The sequence below is a fragment of the Pleurodeles waltl genome, chromosome 1_2, assembly GCF_031143425.1.
Source record: "Pleurodeles waltl isolate 20211129_DDA chromosome 1_2, aPleWal1.hap1.20221129, whole genome shotgun sequence".
NCBI lineage: Eukaryota > Metazoa > Chordata > Amphibia > Caudata > Salamandridae > Pleurodeles > Pleurodeles waltl.
In genome coordinates, this window is record NC_090437.1 from 1,146,077,169 (window position 1) to 1,146,097,316 (window position 20,148).

A 20,148-nucleotide genomic window follows, 5' to 3' on the forward strand; every position below is an offset into this window, starting at 1 on the left:
GACCTCTTAGGAGTTCCAACCCATGAAATAAATAAACTTGAATCTTGTACTTGGAGTGAGGGAGCCACGTGGCCCCCCTGCACCTCAGGGACCCACCCCCAGGGCAAATGTTTACAAAAATAAAGAGGGGTCCTTATGTGTCCCCACCCTGTCCCAGGCACCAGCACTTCCCCGGTGCGATCTTGTAATTAATGCAGGGGGGCTTGTGGCCCCCCAGCTGACCAGGGACCATCACCCCCGGGGCAAGATTGTAGTTGGACTGGGGGGGCCACATGACCCCCCTGCACCTCAAGGACCACCACCCGCCGGGGAAAATGTTTTAAAAAATAAAGGGGGTCCCTATGAGACCCCCACTGCCCCAGGGACCACCAGCATCAGGGCACGATTGTAGTTAAAGTGCACCCCAGGGACCACCACCCCCAGGGCAATTTTTATTTTTAAATAAAGGGGGTCCCAGCTGCCCCAGGGACCACCTCCCCCGGGGCAAGACTGTAGTTGGAGTGGGGGGCCAAGTGGCCTCCCAGCACCCCGGGGACCACCACCACTGGGGGCAAATATGTTAAAAAACCGATGGGACCCCGCACCCAAGGGACCACCAACCCTCCAGAGCAAAGTTCTCGTTGGAGGAGCCTCTGATGGCCCTGGGGACCATCACCCCCCAAGGCCTGCTCCTGCTATGTCCAGGGGTGCCCACCCCCCGACATAGCTGTTTGCTGTGGCTTGACTGCAGCTCTGCAGCCGCAGCCAAGCCACAGCAAACACTTCAGGTTTTGACAGCGGGACCTTTAAAGCAGGTCCAGCTGTCAAAATCCAAAGTTTCATGTGTGCAGAGGACAGAGATCAAATGCTTCAACAACCATGGAGCTGCTGTTAAAGCAGCTCCGTGCTTGTTGAAGCTTTGGCACTGCAAGGGAAGCCTTAAGGCTTCCACCACAGTGCCAGGTAGCCCGTAAGGGCATTGTTTAAAAGAAAATGTAAAAAACGTAGGAACTGCTGATGGAGCCCTTGAGGGCTCCGTTGCGGTTGCACATAGGCTCGTAAAGGACTATTATAAAAATTATGTTTTTTAAATTTTTTTAATTTAACGTAGGGACCACGGGAGAGCCCTTGTGGGATCCTCCCTGAGGGCCCTACTTTTTTCTATTTTTTGTTTTTTTACTACAAAGCCCACAAAGGGCTAAAAAAAAAAAAGAAAACCCCAAGGTTCATTGGGACGATCACAGACCTTCCCACTGAGCTAAGGGGGCTTGAGTCCAGCTGGACTCAAACCCTATTTTTTTTTAAATAAAGTAAATACTTTTTTTAAATATATCAAATGTTTTATTAAATCCCACAAAAATATCTCAGTATATGAGATATTAAAGCCTAAAAAAACACTCTCTTTCTCTCTCACTTTCTTTCTCTCTTTTTGTCTCTCTTTCAATCAATTTCTCCCACTCCTACACCCACTTAGACGCTTATGCACCCACTCACAGGCCCACTCAGACACTCATGCACCTATTCACAGACGCACTGACACCCTTATGCAACCATTCACAGACCCGTGCACAGACTGATACACCCACTAAAACATTGATGTACGCACTCCCACACCCACACAGACAATCTGACAGCCACTCCCACCCCCAGATCCACCCTCTCACACCTATTCTCATACCCAGGGAATCTGCGGCTAACTCCTGGCACACACGGCGAAACGGCTGCACACAGCGTGGGTTTGGGTGATTGGGGGGTGTTGGCAGCAGGGTTTGGCTGCAGGCCAGGTCTTACAGGCAACTTCCCCTGCGCATGGGTGAAGGACATGCACGGTTGGGTGCTTATAAGGGGTTGGATTAATGTACAATAAATAAAATTACTATACTGTGAAAAAAACAAAGGTTACAGGGACGTTATAGTTAGGAATTAGAATTTAAAAAAACCTTAGACATTCACTGAAAAAAACAAAATGTACATGGACGTTATAGTTACGTTCTGAATTTACTTGTACAAAACCATAGAAATTCAGCAGTTATAGTTACCTGAGCTAACTATAACTTGCTCTCCTGTAATGCACTGCTTATGACCTCACATATGACATCACTCATGACATGGTCAGTGACATCACTGATGACATATCATATGACATCACTGGTGGCATCATCCACACAGTAATACACCCACTCATTTGCTGATACAAACTCTTGTATACGCACACATTTCTACTCATGTCCTATTTTAGAAAGCAGTTATATACAGACATTCATTCATTCAAACAACCACTGACACAACCACTCACTCACCCATACACTACTAAATGAGGTATTCACAGACTCATACAGTTACTTACACACCCACTCATACACCACTGACACACCAACTCATACGCACGCAGCCCATTAATGGATCACTATTCTAGTGACACATCCAATTAATCAGCTGTAAAAACACTGACATACCCATACATTCACCTATACAGTCACTGACACAGTCACTAACTCATTATTACAGTCACTTACACACACAATCACTCAATAACACAACTATTCACACACCAACTCACTCACATGAACAGTTACATGCATACCCACTCAGTCACCTATACAGCTATTCACACAGCCACCCACTGACCAACACGTTCTCACACGTCCACTCACTATCCTATATAAAAACTGACTCACCCACTCAGATTACGATACAGGTACTCACACCCAATGACTCTCGCATACAGTCACTGACACAGCCACTCAGTTATACTTACCCTTGCTCACTGTGCCACTGGATTCAAGCTAGCCTGGCTGATGAAGGGTGATACCCTGAAACCGGTCCCAGGATGCTTGTTTCTAGTCCAGGGAGGACCTGGCTTGGCAGTGCGGGCTAAACTGTTCCCATGAGAAACAGGGTCAAGACTGATTTCCATATGGCTGGTTCCAAACTGGCGTGGCATGGTGAGCAAAAAAACAATGGATTAAACCCAGATCTGTGACTGGGGGTTAGTGTTTGCATTGTTCAGCACTCCGTCCATCATCCTTTTGTGTTGCTACAGCCACTCAGTTATACTTATGGCCATACAGTAAGTGACTCACCAAGCACTCACCAATAAAGTGACACCCATCCACTAACCCAGACAACCACTTTGACACCCACTCACACATGCAGCCACCCACAGACCCACTCACTAAATGAAATACAGCTGCTCACAGTCACTTGCTCTCCTATACAGCAAGTTACACATCCATTAAGTCTCCCATACAGCAAATGATTCAACCACTCATATACCCTTAGACACACTCACACACCCACTCACACATCGATACAACCACTTACACTCACTGGATGATGTCATCAGTGATGTCACATGAGATGTCATCAGTGATGTCACTGACCCTGTCATCAGTGATGTACTATGTGAGGCCATAAGCAGTGCATTACGGGAGTGCAAGTCATAGTTAGCTCAGGTAAATATAACTGCTGAATTTCTTCGGTTTTGGAGGAGTAAATTCTGAATGTAACTATAACATCCATGTAACCTTTGCTTTATCAGTGAGTTTCTAAGGTTTTTTAATTCAAATTCCTAGCTCTAATGTCCCTATAAGCTTTGTTCTTTTCAGTGAACATATCGCCTTCATGGTATTTTATAAGTACATTAAATAGTTAAATTTTAATTGTAATTGTAAAAAACAATGAGGACTTGAATACATGCAAAATAACAGGCAGGAAAATAGGTTTCCTTTTCTATGCTGATCAAAGAGACAAGCTTAATCGAGTAGTCATTAGCTCTCACCTGCAATTCAGATTGACAATACTTCTGTTTTAATTCAGATAACGATTTGTAATTATCATTATATAACATTCTTAAAGAATCTAAAGACAATTTAACTTAGACAGTTAAAATTCTTTTTGGAAAGTTACGTCTAATGTGAACAGTTAATTTGCTTGTCAGTCTCCACTATATTGGTACCAAATTGATATTTATTAATGGACTACAAAGAACTACGACACGGCGGATTTCAACTTTTGATCGAACTGTAGATTTGAGACCCACTGATGGAACTATGCGGCTGTGTATTATTTTCAAGAAGTGCACCAGAAGCCGTGGTTAGAGTTACAGAAAAGTAACTGGTAAGGCAGCATATTGAATGGCGTAGAAATGTACTTTTCTGAGAACTGATACTTGAGATACTCTTATAGGTCCAAAGTCATCAATGAGACTAAAATAACAAGCATTAGCAAATCAAATAGTTCTGACTTCTTCTCTCAGAAAGGCAGTCAAATGTAGGTCAGTCAGGTGACAGTTGTGTGAAGCACAAGGTTTTAGTTTACATTTTTTAAGCCATGCTCGTAATGATTTAGGTCACGTGTCTTGGACAGGAATGAGTTACTTTTCTTTGGCAATTCTGTTTTTTAGAGACCACACTAACTTCTACCCCTTTCCACCCCCCTCCCCCCCCCCCCACCACTAATACCCTGATCCTCACCATCCCACTTAAAGCCCTCGGAGAGGGCCAGATGCACATTGCGGGAGAAGGGACAGAATGGGCCTGTGATTGAGGAAGGCATAAACAAACCTCATAGACTGGAAGCAAAGGCACCCTAATGCTGCCATTAACCTAAGCTCCTGGAGCAAGAAAAAATGTTAAGGAAAGCATTTCCTGGGAGGGACAGAGGAGGTGAGAGAAAACGACATAAAGATTAGCAGATGAAGAAGAGTGTGGAGGGGAACCCTATGTAGAGAAGGCATGAGGAAGAGAGATGAGCTAAAAATTGACGAAAGAGGAGAAAAAGACACTGAAGGAAAAGTTGTAGGGAACCGCATGTCCTGGGAGATGGAGATGTAAAGAGTAGGTGTGAGATGTTTGAGACTTGCAAAGAGTCTGTTTTGCAAGGGTGCCACCCCATACCTCCCCGAGTTTTGCTGTGACCATGGTGGCACACTCAGCCATCCTGTGCCTACGCTCCGATGCCAACATCAGCCAGGCATCCTGTGCCCTGCTAGCAACGTCCCTCCACCACCTCCTGCCACAACAGCAGTGTAACAGCCCTACGCTCCTCCACCTGTAGATCGATGGTAGTATCACTGAGCAACTTCTGTCTTGTGCTTTGGAGACAGAATTAAAGAGTGAAGCGCTAGCACTCCGACTGCTGTATCTGCTGCATCTGCTCTGTGTCTAGGCTGCTGTAGCACATGACCATACTCCGTGTTTAAGCTTATATAGCAACACCATTCAACAAGGACCAAGCACTCCAACAGCAGCGGGACTGAGCTAGCTCCATGTGCTCCAACAGCAGCATCACTCAGCAAGCACATGAATGCTCTACACCAGACACATCACACAGCCACCCCATGTGGTCCATAGCAAATCCTCCTGAATAGCCACTTTATTTCCAATCCATTACAGGTTCACTCCCAGGGAATACCAGAGGGACCACTAGATTCTCTCTTCCAGAAAGCCGCCCTACATCCATGTGCTCCATCACTCCATGACCAGAGGTCCTAATCAGGCAGCATCTCTCATCGACAGAAGCCCCTTGGACAAGCATTGTTCCTCAGTGGCAGGAGCTCCCTGGACACAGACTACCCCTCCAACTGAGAAACACATTGTACAGGGCTATCCCCTTCAAACATGACAGAAATCAATACCTGCAATTGCACTCCTAACCTACAAGGGTCTCTCACAGGACCAATCCCTCTCACTACTGGAAGCAACCTATGAAAGGGACTTCTTTATCCTATATGCATTTCCCACAGGTCCCACTTTCCTCTAATGGGGAAATGCAAGGGTAAGTTTGAGCTCTGCCTTAGCAATGATCCTGAGCCAGTGCTGACACTGGATGCCTTTGTGAACATTTGTGAGTCAGTTAAGAAACACTTAGCAAAGACTAATAGACATCACCTTCAGAGGCCTGCCAGATGGTTTGATAAGACTTGCTCACATACCCTTGCCAGACTTATTCAGGCCTTAAAACACTCTACAAGGAGACCTGCAGAAGTAAGGAGGTGAAGGGCACTCTAAAAAGAAGCTCTAGGGACTAGGAAGGGTGAAATCAGAGAAGAGGCATGGGAGTAGCTGGTTAATGCCTCTGTGAAGATGGACACAACCCAGTTTGGGAAAGTGGTCAATACTTTGTTTTTGTCAGATAACCTAAACACTGGTGCAGAGGTTTTTGTTCCAGAGCATGTGTGTGTTGACCATTATGCCAAGCTGCTTGATTGTAAAGAGCTGGTACCCCTTGGTCATCTTGGTAGCACTTCTTTCATTAGTCCTTCTGATGTGGTGGATACAGGAGACTTACACATCACTTTAGTGGATGTAATATTGGCCATCCAAAGATGTCTGTTGAATGGAGCCCCGGGCCCAGATGGGGTCCCAGTTGACCTTTGTAAAACCAACTTGGAGCAGTGGGCCCCTGCTTTGACAAATGTCTTTAGGAGTGTAATAAGCGCTGACCTGCCCACTGCTTGGTCGAGGCCCACCATTTTCCCGATCTTCAAAAAAGGTGGCAGAAGTGATCCTCATCGTTATCGCCCTCTATCGTTGATTGATGCCACAGCCAAGATCATGGTTTGAATCTTTTTAGACCATTTGTAGGGTTAGGCAAATGATAACAGTATCTTGACACCTGCCCAATACGGTTTCAGACAGGGCCTAGGAACATCTGACCAATGCCTGAACATGTACTTGTTGGTGGATAAGTATGTAAGCATCATTTACGTTAACACTTACAAAAATATTTATAATCTCAATAAATGTTTGTACTTTTCCCTATACTGTACCAAAGGAATAGTTCTGCTCCACCTGTATGTCAAATGTTACTAGTAGTAAACTTACACTCAGAAATTAGGCTACGCCCTCTGAATTCAGGAAGTGGAGACATGTAGGTCTACACTTTGTAACAACTTTACACTCTGAAATGGTGACTAGTTAAAAGTAGTACATTTACAAAAAGTGTAATAGTACATTTACCATGTAGATTTACTCATGTGAGTTAACTTACCTCAGTGAATAGGCCCCAATGGCTTCACAATCCTCTGTGTGCTTCCTTGACATGTTCCCTTTATTGCTCTAAGTTCCTATATTCCCATAGAAGATTAGCATATTATCAGGCATGACACCATGAAAGTATCTGAAAAGCCTATGAAATATTGTTCACAAAATGCTGAAAGGCAGTAGGGCTTTTACACAGGCTAAATAACATGACCAAATACTTGTAATGTGCGTACTGTGCTGTCTTCCACGCATCTCCTTCTCTAATCCAAACAAGACTATATGCTCCTTTGTCAATTGAGAAATTTGAAAAGAAGGATGGGATAGCTGTTTTAAACTGTGATAATGTATAATGTATGATAGTCAAATAATAAAGAGATATGTTTTTTTCTGGGCTTGAAGCATTTCCAGGATCAGAGACATTAGCTTTCTGCTGACCCACAGAATGAAAGAGAGCCACAAATATTTTCTGTGAATCCTCCTTGTCCTTGGAGATATTACCTCCAAAAAAAGTGGTTTCAGAGGAATTATTGAAAGCTGCTGCCTGCCTGAATGAAAACTAGTGTTACAACTGGACAAAGCTTTTGCTCACTCCTGTGAAACTTCCTTCATGTGTACTCAGTTCTGTGGACGGAAGAAGCTAGAGCTGCTGAGAAATCCACAGGGACAGTGGGAACTAAACTTTTTTTTGTTCCTGAAACATGGATATGGAAATATTCCTGCATTTGGAAACTGTGAACTGGGCCCTGAAGAACCAGTTTTGAAAGGCTCAATACTTTTCATTAAGTTACCGCTGCTAGAGAGCACTTTTAGCTCTGGAAGATAAGGTGCCAAGTCTGTCTGCAAAAAGATTCAATATCAGCAGCTTCATCTTAGTGGTTTTTCCCTCTCTGAACTTTTTGTCACACAGTTGAAGGATACTTTGGGGTGACTCAATAGAATAGGGTTAGGTGAGCATCTCTAAATGCTGTTTACCAGCATGAGGGTCAAGCAGGAAATGGTGGAGTGACGCTGGGATGCAGGAGATGTAGAAGAAGGAGGAGTCCGTGGCCACAATCGTCACCACTGTTGCCAGGATCACAGCTCTGGGATGCACCAAGAGCCACAGCGAGACCCGCCCTAAGCCGCACGGAGAGCAGTAGTTGCGGCGGCCGCTGTAGCAGTTGCGGCTATCAGCAGCAACGGAAGCAGCTTGGAATACAGCACTTAGGGCTGCGGAAGGCAGCACGGGCGGTGGCAGGCAGGCAGCCTGTGGTGACTGTGGAGATGGTGAAGATTGTGGCAGTGACTGTGGTGGCCCTGATGGCCCTTAGGAGCCCTCAAGTCACATGAGGAGCGAGGAATGCTCAAGGAGAAAGTGCAGGTGGTGCTGTGGTGCCGAGGCTTGTTTTTTTCTTTTTTTGCCAGCAGTATCAGCCTTGTATCAGCCTTGTCTATGCAGCCGCTTATTTTCTAATTATTGTTTCCCTTGCCAAACATTGCCAATCATTGTCGACCATAGCACTCCATGCCACCCTGCCCAGTTCTACAGTTCCGGCAAAACAATAGGCCTGGAATTGGCCCTGGACAATGCTTTGAGCATTGCCATATAATCTTGCAAGCCTTGCAAGCTTTCTGACCCCTAAACTGTGTGCTCTTGCCCCTCTGCCCCCACCTGTCTCTAGGGAGTCATCTAAGGAGGAGTGGCAGAGCAGGGTTGGTTGAGTGGGGCAAAGAAGACAGTCTACGTTACAGTCTATAAACTTTGCTCATGCTTAAGGTTACATGCTTGTGCCCCTGCATCTACAAACACAGAGCAAGTAGTGGGCTTGGATGTGTGGTGACACAGCCAACCAACCAGGATTAGGTGCATAGAGCTCCCAGACCTTTAGAAACAATGGGAGCCAGCATGAAATAAACTGTGTGGAACTCAGCGCTCTGAAGCACTTTCTGGCAAGAATGACTAAAAGGAAGTATAACATGCAAGGGCAGGGAGACAGTTTGACCTCGCAAACCACCCAAGAGGGGGCAAGCACCTACTGCCTTTGGTAAAGAGACAACTCAGAGTGGAAATCACTCAGTCACTGAGGATTCTCCCACAGCAAAGAACTGGATATTATGATTCCTTCGGAAAACCACAATAGCAGGACAAGAGTGTGTCGAAGAAGGGTCACATGAAGGGGGCGGGTGGGGGCTAGAAAATCAAACAGAAAACCTGGTGCCATACACATTGAATGGCATTGCATCAGTAGTGGATCTTCTAGGGGACACAAAAGTGCAGAGATCTTCTTCTTGCCCCACCTTCACAACATTCTATCAGGATCCCTATATTACTAGCAAGACTATAACTCAAGTATGTTCCACAATGCCAGTATTTAAGATTTAAGAACAGTGATGACAGCTTAGCTGAGGACAAAGCCATCAAGCAATCAAATTCCCTAGTGGCATGCTTGCCCATACTTGGGCCCGATAATAAAACACACCAGATTATGACTACCACTCAAGTTGTGCGTGTACTTGAGTGGACTCCTGAACTAGGGCATTTGTTGATGGAAAGAAACCATTTGGAGCCTCCAAATGACCCAGTGTTAGAAACAAAAACTTTGACCATTAGCCCGAGGACGGCAAGCTTGACAGATCAGGAACTTGGGGTGCTGCCAGAACATTTCATCTACAATATAGAGGCACAGATCGACTAAACACTCCGTCATACCTCAACAGTGAGGAGGCCCTCAGGTGGGAAGGAAGCCGCTCTAATATCTAGTAGCATGCCAGATATGCAAGAGCAGGTGGCAATCAGAGCCTCGCAGGAACCTATGGCTCTTCTTGGCAGTCAAATAAGATGTAGTTGCAACTTGACCTGATTCATTCCCTCGCTACGCATCTACTCAACATCAGAGTGAAGGTAACGCTTTTGGAGAGTCAGTTTTCCAAGACAAAAAAGGGAGCTTAGTGCCCATGTTCCCCAATAATTGGCAAGATAAGTTCCTTACGCAAGATACTGAGTGAACTAGTCGGAGTGGTTAAGGCATTGGTAAAGAGGGAAGAGATTTCTGCATCAGCAACCTAAGGAAGCAGACCACCTGTCTAGTGACAAATACAAGCCATAACATTTCTCCCAGCATGGATGCCCCTTCTTCGTGTAGCACTCCCAGTCATCTGTTGGGGCCCCCACAAGCCTCACTCCCCACCAGATATGCTATATCCGGAATAGCAGAACAGGACCCTCTGGAACTAATTTTCATTCCACGCTACACTCTAAAAGGTCTTATAGACACCTTAAACAGGGGAAACTTACTACAGCTCTTTAGCCATGTTCCAGCTCTCAGACACATCTCTTCGAAGGACATGAAACCCCACCAGAGAAGTCACACAAACAATCTGGAAAAGAGCAGTTTACAGAGCCAAAGCTTGGACAGAAAGAGAGTCCTTTGCTGAATGGGGTATCGATCTATATATTCCCTGACTGTTAAATACCTGTTTGTCTTATTAAACACCGGTCCCAGGGAAATGTCTAAAAACATCTTAAGGGGTCCAAATGGGGGGTAGAATGGCTGGCCCTTCATTTCAGAGGCCTCACGGGCATGAACTATTTTTTGTTTGCCTTCAGTCCCACATTGCCTGTGGAGGGAGCAGGCGCTTCACATGCTGGATGGACTGAGGCAATGGTCCAACACTGAGAGGGGCATAGTGCATTTCTCCCTGTGATCAACTAAATCTTTGTCAATCTTGTCATGTAATGAGGCAGGCCTCAGGAGTATTGTTAGGTCTAGGGAAGTTTGGTCCTACCTACACTCAAAGTACACTGTCTGCATGCTGGAAACTTGGGAACTTGCTCCATCTCACTTGTCAGGCTAGTATGAGATCTTCCTGCCAGCAACCTGACCAAGTATTTTCGACCACCCTTCTGGTGGTCTATTCATTTCCATTAAGCACTCAGCTAATCTGGTGGCCGCTGACCTCTCAATTAATAGCAAATTGGCCCAACTAGTCTCCATTAGTGGCCTGAACATCAATCGTGAAAAAGTAGACTTGATACTCGTCAATTGTTATATAAATACCACCAAAAATTAAAGCCAGCAGCAATTTATGGGCTCCTAGATAACTTGGAATCTGTCATCTTTGACCATCCCAGGCATGAAAGAAATAGTCATGTTGGGAGACTTTAATGTAAGTGGGTAAAGGGGCCCATCAGATGACACCTTTCAAGACAGCAGGCGCCAATTAATACAGAACTTTTTGGCATCGTTTAAACTAACATCGTCTCACCAGGAGTCCTCGATAAAGAAAAAAGTTTGTGCACTTCCTCCCATTTTCAAGGGAGGCTCAACCATTGATTACATGTTTTTTGTCAGAAAGGTTGACCCCGAGGCTCACCCATTTTGAAGTAACTGAGAGCGCAATGAATTATCATAATCAGTTAGAGTGTATTATAGATCTTCAGGTTCAACCCCCAGAAAAGATCACTCTGGTAGGGGTATCAACAGGCACAGAGAAGGTTCACCTAGTAAGAAAATTAAATGGAGAACTGAATACTCATCTCGTATAACCTCCTGGTTAAATACCCAGTCCTTGGAACCGCACCTGAATTTTGATTTGTGGGAAAAATCAGTGGATTACATTATATCTCTGTTACAAGGGAAACCTCCCAGTGTTTATCCATCTAGACCTGCCATGTTGAGAAGCATGCTGTCACAACTAGACAAAGCTGCTGTTAGAGCAAGACTGGCTCTTCGTAGAGCTCAGCGCACACATAAACAAAAGCCACTAAATGGCACAGCGGCTCAGATAACAAATAAAAGAAGAATCTTAAAGAAAAAAATAACGGAGAGTAAGATGGCAAAAGATAAAAAAGAATGGGAAGTCTTATTGAATTTACTAAGGGACTCAAATCATGCCGACTTCTGGGAGCACGTAAACAAGCTAAAGAATGGCAATGCTCCAAGAGAGAATGGCGTTACAGAGGCTGCTTGGGTCACTCATGTTACAAACTTGTATACGGCTGCTCAGCCAGTTTCTGGCATGCCTGGCAACAGTTCAGAGATGATCACAAATTAATCTTCTCGCCTCTACGAAGCGCTTTCCTTGGAGGCAGAAAAAGGCCCAGGACTAAAGTAGGTCCCGGGGTATAGCAGTCAGTTGCTTTTGAAGAAGTAAAACATGCAGATCTCGATCTCATCTCTGCCAGAAAGATAGAAAAAGTTATCAAGTACATAAGGAAGGATGGTGCCGCAGGTCCTAATTGACTGCCAGCTTCCTTGTTCAAATATTCCTCGCGGACCGGGTAAAGAGGTCGCCCCTGCTCTTTAATAGGGAATTTCAGTCAGCTACACTCCCAGACTCTTGGAGGGGGTCTATACTCTGCCCAATTTCCAAAAAGGGAGATTGTACAATTGCCTCAAACTATCGTTTAATAGTTCTCTTGCACATGGAGGCTAAAATATATGCTCACATATTGTTGGGCCAACTGGAGGCTTGGGTCCAGTAGTGTCAAATCCTTACATTTTTTTCAATCTGGCTTCAGACCCGGTGCCTTGACAGTGGATAACATCATGGCACTCTCATATTTGCAGCCGCAAGTGGCTAAAAACAATCATCTCCCATTATTCTGCTGCTTTGTGGATTATAGAGCGGCTTTTGATAGGGTTGACTGTGATACCCTATGGAGGAAGCAGGCAGCATGGGGTGTTCCCACACAGCTCCTAAGTGCCATTATTTCATTCTACACAGACACATGGGTTCAAGTAACAACCGGTCCTGGCACAATCACTCGGAAAACAGAAACCAATAGAGGCCTAGGGCACGGTAGAGTCCTAGCACCACTACTGTTTAACTTGTACACAGCAAATGTAGGGAAAAGCTTGGAGGCTGGCAGACTGGCCCAGCTGAAGATTGGTACCACAAAGTTTCAAATCAATATGCTGATGACATCCTGATAATGGACTGCTTTTTTGATAGTGCAGTGTGTGATTTCAATTGTCCATATAGTGATGGTTAAGTACATATGTGGTAGAAGACTATCTGTGCTTGTCCTATCTGCCGTGGTGTCCATTGACATACTACATAAATCTTCAGTTTGCCCATGATTTTCCATATTGCTTTGCAGAGACAGCTGTGCTATTCCTTCTGGATAATTGGTGTTTCTCCTAAGTGACCCAGTGACCTTGTACGACAGTGCAGAAAAAAGCTTCATTTGAGTAAAAGTATGAATTTATAGGTATTCTTAGGGAATACATCTAGTAAAGAGCATACATAATTGGCAGGATCTCTGGGTTACAATTGGGGATCATTTATAAAGAAGCAAGATGTTTTTGGGACGTGACTCATTCAGGAAATTGCTAAGAATAGAAATAAATTGAAGACTCACCGCTGGTTGAACTTGATTTGTGAATTCAGGTGGACCGATGACATCACCTGGAAAATTCCATAAGATACAAAAGTTTCCACACCCTCTGGAAGGGACCCAGCTGTGGTGTAGTTCTTAATTTGGTTGGTGATTGGCTTGATAACTGAAAGCCACCAGTGGGTGCAGAAGATATAACTAGACCTGATGAGAGGTTGTTCATCCATCTTAAGGAGGACACCCACCATGTTGCTGCACAGGCTATAACACTTTTAAGAATCCAATTGCAACCAGATTACATGCTGGTTATCATTTGTCTATGGACTAAAAAACATCAAGAGCAGATCTTTTCATGTTGCCTACATCTTTGTGTCCTGTGTCCTCTCATCAGAAGAACCTGGAAATAACCAACTTCCCCATTTGCTTGTGCACACTTGCAAACCAGCCTATGTAACTGAAGCAGTGTTCCATAGTTGCCCCAGTGATAAACTAAGTAAAAACATTTTACCCCTTTGGAGTTTGGGAGGCCACGGAAGGTGGGGTTAATGCTGAGAGTTTTCTGACAATCACTCGTGAGACGGTGTGTCATTCATTTTTACATCCCTCACAAACTTTACCTCCTTAGTAGGTCCTAATGTTTTTACCATTTGGACCCACAATCCAGGTAGTACTCCTCATTTTACCAAGAGCCCTAACACAGGCACATGAACACAATTAGCTCAATGAAGCTGGAGTATACGCCTATAAGGGGATTATCATGCTCCCCTGCACTGTGTGTGTGAGTGTCTGACATTAATAGTATATATTTGTTTGTTCCCTTTCTATGCTTGATATTCAACATTTCCCCAGACTGGTGTAATATATGGCAGTTATCTGTTCATATATTGTGCTTGGTTGTTGTATCACTGCAATGTGTATGCTATGCAAAGTATTGTCTTCCCAAAGATCTCAGCTGTTTAGTGTCGCTCATAGTTCTACCACTATATGAGACCCTCTCTTTGAGGTATGGAATTAATGTGTACACATCACACATTCCACACTTATATGGTGACCCCTGACAAAAAGCTGATGGTGGCAATATATTTTCTCTTGTTCTCTTTCTTAAAATATGCTCAGCACATCAAATCAATCTCTTTCTGGCCGTATATTTAGACCCACGAGAAGCCATTGTGGAGACTTCTGTTTACCAGCTACTTTTCACCTGTAACATACCCGTTACATAATGAATTTAGCTATGCCACATATCCTATTGGACAACCCTAATATGTATAATCACTAGACCTAGTAAATATTTTTTTTTTATTTTATCTCTGAATATGTGATTGTTGTATTACTCTCCTGATGTGCAGAATTCATGGTGTACTTTATGTCTATATCTCAAGACTGAACCATGGATTAATTGGTTAGGTTCTGCTTTTGATATGGTAATGTTATATAGTCCTCAGTCGCAGGTCGAGTGGAGCAGTCGTCCTCCAGAGAACGTTTGGCCCCTCCCAATCTCAAGTTGCACAGGTACAAACCTGGAATTTGTAAGAACATGGAGGAATTCTGGGTTGCTATATTATTCCGCATTTTGGTCAGGAAAACTCAGAATAACACAGTGCAGGGGAGTAACTACTGGCAGAAAATGATGATTGAATGCTTTAAGACTCGTTTATTAGACAGTACTGCTACTCTTGAATTATTCTTAACTGGTCTTAGGCATTTGTACCACGGAATCATAAAAAAATTGTAATCATAAATATGTAAACCATGATCAATGGCTAACCCTCCATTTTGAATCGCCCAGCCACAGGAATGATCTGGGCCATGTGTTGCAAAGCAAAAATGAAACCTATGTTATGTAAGGAAATGTTAAAGCCTATGAGACACACTACTTGAGAGAAAAAATACGTGGAAGATACTTGCATCTCTTCCAGGTTATATGAAGAATGCAGTAATCTATGAAATGGTGCATTGACGGCATCGCAATCCCTTTCTAGCAATAGTGACATTATAATTAGGGTTTCTGATTTTCAGTTAACACCAATTATGGTAAAACCAGCAGTAAAGGGAATATTTGCTTTTCAGTAGAGACCACTGGATTTTGCTGCACTGTTATTGAGTTTGTGCAATCTGGTGTCAAAGCAGTAGAAGTGCAGCTTCTACCCATACGCCCTTTTCTGTGATGGATGCTGCTCCTAGTCCCCATTGGATCATTGAAAGTCACATAATATGCCCTGTTGACATTCTGTAAGGTCCTTAGACCCCTTGGACTTCATGGACCTATTGCCACTCTCAGGTTAGGAGCATGGTTTATCTTATATAGGTTTAATTAACTATCGACTACACAATGCAGTAGCCAGGAGGTCACCTTCAGAAATATCAGCAGTGTCTAAGTCCAAGAAAAGAGTCATCAACAACAGGTTGCAATCCTTCACTGAGAGTGGGCAGCATGTCTCCCTTTCTGAGAGCTCAGGTATCAAGATTCTGGTAACAAAAGTAAGAGTGCATAAGGATAACTCAATAATTAATTTCCTTACTCAAAGCTCTGTACCCAAACACCCCATGAATTCGTTGTATTTCTTGACGGTGTAAAAGCATGATTATAGGAGTCATATATCCCCTAGCACAGAAGGTCAAGGACCATATCATGAATTTTTTCAGCATACATGCAGAGACCCAGAAGTGATCGAAGCACCAGTTTCCCTGAAACGGTGCAAACCTGAAGCACATACAGTAACTCAGAACATCTGTGAGTTAGTGTATGAGCTGCAGTCAACACTTAGAAACATAAAGAGGCAGCCACTGCTCTGAGTTGCCTGGTATGTGTTATATACAGCACAATTTGAGCACAATCAGGTGCATTGACACCTTCTGAGCCTGCATACTGAAGATGAATGAGTTCATGATACAGCAACAGGATATTCTGTTCAACTTCAGTTTCTGTTATATCCCTTTCAAGATAAAGTTTGAAATTAATGGCACTGAAACAAGGCCTGACACTTAGCAGAAGCTTGGAGCTTAGGGTGCAGAAACAAGGCCTGACACTTGGCAAAATATGACCCAATCCAAATGCATCTTGCAGGTCATGAAGTATTTGACCTTAGCTGCTTCATTATACAGCCGAGTTTGCTGTCATCAAAGACCCCATAGCTAACGGTAGTCATATTCAGTGATTAGCAGAATTCTCCTCCGTGACCCGGTATAGTAATATAGGCCCAGATTTGACACAAATAGCAAACTTTATTAGCTCAGCCCTTTCTTAGCATCTCAAAACAAAGAATCGGCAGTGTGATACTGGCTTGTAATAACAAAGCATCCAGCACACACGATATATTTCTCATGTCCTAATTAGAAAATCTTCATTCAGTCTACATTCGTCATTTATCTTAAAAATATAGCAGCAGGCAGGATTGTCAAATGCTCACCATTAACCTTTTATATTTAAATCTTAATGAATTGGAGACACATCCCCATCCGTGCACTGCCTGTACATGGTGTGGAACTGGGCTACTTTAAAGAGGAGTTTGAGTGCTGGTAAGTCAGACAGGCAGGAAAGTAATGGAAATAATGAAAAGTTGCACGTAAGAACAAATGCAAGGAAAAGCACTGCAGAGAGAATTAGGAGTAGGAAAGGAAAAAAAGGCAGGAATAATTGACTTTCGGAATGAATGAAAGAAGGAGGAAGATAGAAGCCAAGTTATTTAAAAAAACTGAAAAAACACAATTCCCAGGATTATCTAAGAAGTAAAAAACACTGATAACTACTGATTTTTATATTTTTAAAACATCTTGAAAAATATTGAAAACTCTTTGACCAGAATTCACCCAAAAAACAAAATGAAAGATGGAAAGGCTAATGATAGCACCCTCTCATCGGAGTGATCCCTGACTTACCCTGAAATCAATATCCCTTCATTAACCTAATGACCATATCCTCTGCACATTTATCCTGGCAGGTTGGCAACAATGTGGGCACAGAAGTGTGTGCAGGAGCAGAGCCAGTATTTCTACTTACCATTCTAAATTATGTCCCATGAAATGGAAAGATTAAAATATCTATGACATCGTAAGATTCTGTTTTAACCACTAGTATCTGCATTTAAAGAGAGCCGACCACTGCCTACTGTGTAAAAGCTCATTTTGGTAAGCACCTCAAAAAACTGAGGTCGTCCCATTTCAGGACCCCCTCCTCCCTGAAATACAAAGTGGAACTAACCAGATTATTATTCACGGGCTGGCTGGAATATGGAATATGGGCTACATAGACTACCAAATTTACCAACAACAACATGTACAATATCATGCAGCTGAAATGTTCCTCTCTAGGAAAAAAGAGAATCATATCACTCACCTGGAAACCACTCTACTGACATCTGGTGGAATTTACGTGCACAATGCACATTCTGGAATAAGGGGAAAAAGTTCATGCAAAAACAAGTCACACAATATGTGTCAACAGGAAAATCTGGCCATAGAATGTCCAGACTATTTCCCATTGTGCAAGATACCAAAGGCCAGATTTAAAAGGCCCTAGCGCCACCAGGGTGTCACTTTCAATAACGTGGCACTTTTCACTGCTCCTTATTTACAAAGAGGTGTAACACCACTTTTTGTGGCGTTATGCCTCCTTTAAATATAGGCCCCTCCAACGCAGTTTTATGCGTCAGAGAGGCGTGCAATGGATGTTGCAGTGCACGTTCCATCCCAACACCTATTGTTTTTTAAGCTGCCCCAGATTTATGAGAAATCGTAAATCTGTGGCAGTGCCAAAAACTAACACCATCCCGAGGGTGGCGTTAGCTTGGCAAAATGAGGAGGAATGTTTTTTTTACTACTCGTTTTTTGCTTTTTCTATGTTTGCTGGATTTTGCAGCACACATAGAAGAAGCAAAATGCCATGGATGATTGTTTATATGCAGGAAGGGATCCCTTCCTGCATTTAAACAATAATTCAATAATGGCAATTTGGTACTTCTATGTGTGCTGCATTGTGCAGCACACATAGAAGTGCCAACTCGCCATTATAGATTATGTGCAGGAAGGTGTGCAAGGATGCCTATATTGGTGCAAGCAGATTAATTCCAAGCCGGCGCAGGGGGAAAGCCAGGGGTGCACCGTATTTTTGTAAATATGGCACATCCCTGTGATTCAAAAGTGGCGCAGCACTGCTATTTTGTTAGCTGCTATTTTTGGCAGACCACGCTGCGCCACTTTGTCTTACATCTGGACCCAAATTCAGTGGTATTTTAAGGCACAAGAAAGTAATGCAAGGTTAGCCGTTATACTTCTGTATCTCAAATAGAGACCTCTGCACTTGCCTTGTTGATCACAGAATGCCCAAGGTCTGCCACTGAGGGTCACTGCAATGATTGGCTTTTATTAGTGTGTGTTTAGACTCAAGGGGCAGGTTTAAAACCTTACTTTACTCCGGGTTTGCTCACAAAAATTAAGTAAACTGCGGCAACATGTTTATATGGAATTTACTTTCCAGCACAAAACTTGCTTTCCACTGGAAAGATGCCAGATTCATATTTTGCTTCAGAGTATAGTGACAGCCGTGTGGGAGAGAGCAACACACCATATCTTAGTAGATATGACACTGCTCTGCTCTAATCTGTCTTTTAGTTTTAAAGGTCTTTTAAATAAAGAGAAGCTCTCGATTCACACAAAGAATTCATGCAGTTTGATCACAAGCATTGTTTATGATTTGTTACGAAACCATGGCAAAGAGATCTTTGCTATGCAGACTGTGACATGGATAAATTATTTTTATGAAATCAAATCCTGTGTTCAGAAATTAAATTGTAAAGTTATATTTCATTAAAAATAGAAGTTTATCACTTTCCATTACTTGTTATTAACGTGAAACATGTAATCAACACCCATGATTAGATCTATTTTTTGTTATTTACAGGACTGTACAATTAATTCAAAAGGGAGCAGAGCCATTTTTAAACAAGGTATTTAAGAAATAATAGAGATGTATACCCTTACTAATGTAATTTCTAATTGAATGTTTTTTCTGTTTCTTAAGGCAATAGTTCAATACTTTTCTGTGGCCAGTAACAGCACTTATGCATAAAGTTAATATATGTTGATTGTTTAGAGGCTATTTGTGACAAAGGGCTGCCTAAGTATGAGTAAGTGATGAGTAAATAAACGAGTGAATCTGTGGCTAATAAGGCCATGATTATGTGTAATGTAGAGCGAAATCACAGTATGGAATTCTGCTCTGCCTGATCACGTCTTGTCCAGTGTTCATAGACCTTCCGTTCCAAGGTGGGGAAATACAGGACCTCACGCCATGGGCCGGTAATTCAGACTAGTAAAATCGGATAAGGCTTTGACTGCAACAACAGCCAGGCCTCAGGCCAGGTCCATGACAGTATATAGTTGGTAACAGTGAAGCATAAGAGTAATGTAGGGAATCAGTACACTTTTACTTCCTCCAGTGGGTAGCTAAGTGTAGTATCAATAAATCCTTAGACTTGTGCAGACTAGCACACAATCACATTCCTTAAGCCAGTAACAAATCAAGGGGTCACTTGATCCCTCAGTGGCTCTGGCGCTGATATGCTGTCAATGTTAATGAGGGGGACGTCCAATTTGACCTTCAACCTTCCTCTCTATGGTGACACCCTCATTCAGTCCCTAGAGGATGAAACACATTGACACAGAATAACGAGTACCACCTTAGTTCGAACTTTATTAGATGGATCCAGCCAAAATTAATCGTCTACACCAAAAATTGCTGTACTATACTGATTCCCTTACTTGACTGATCATAAGGCCATTCATCATACGCAACCAGGCAAAACAATTGAGGGCAGATTTACAAAGATGTCACCCCACTTAGCGCAGCAACTGAAGTTGCTGTGC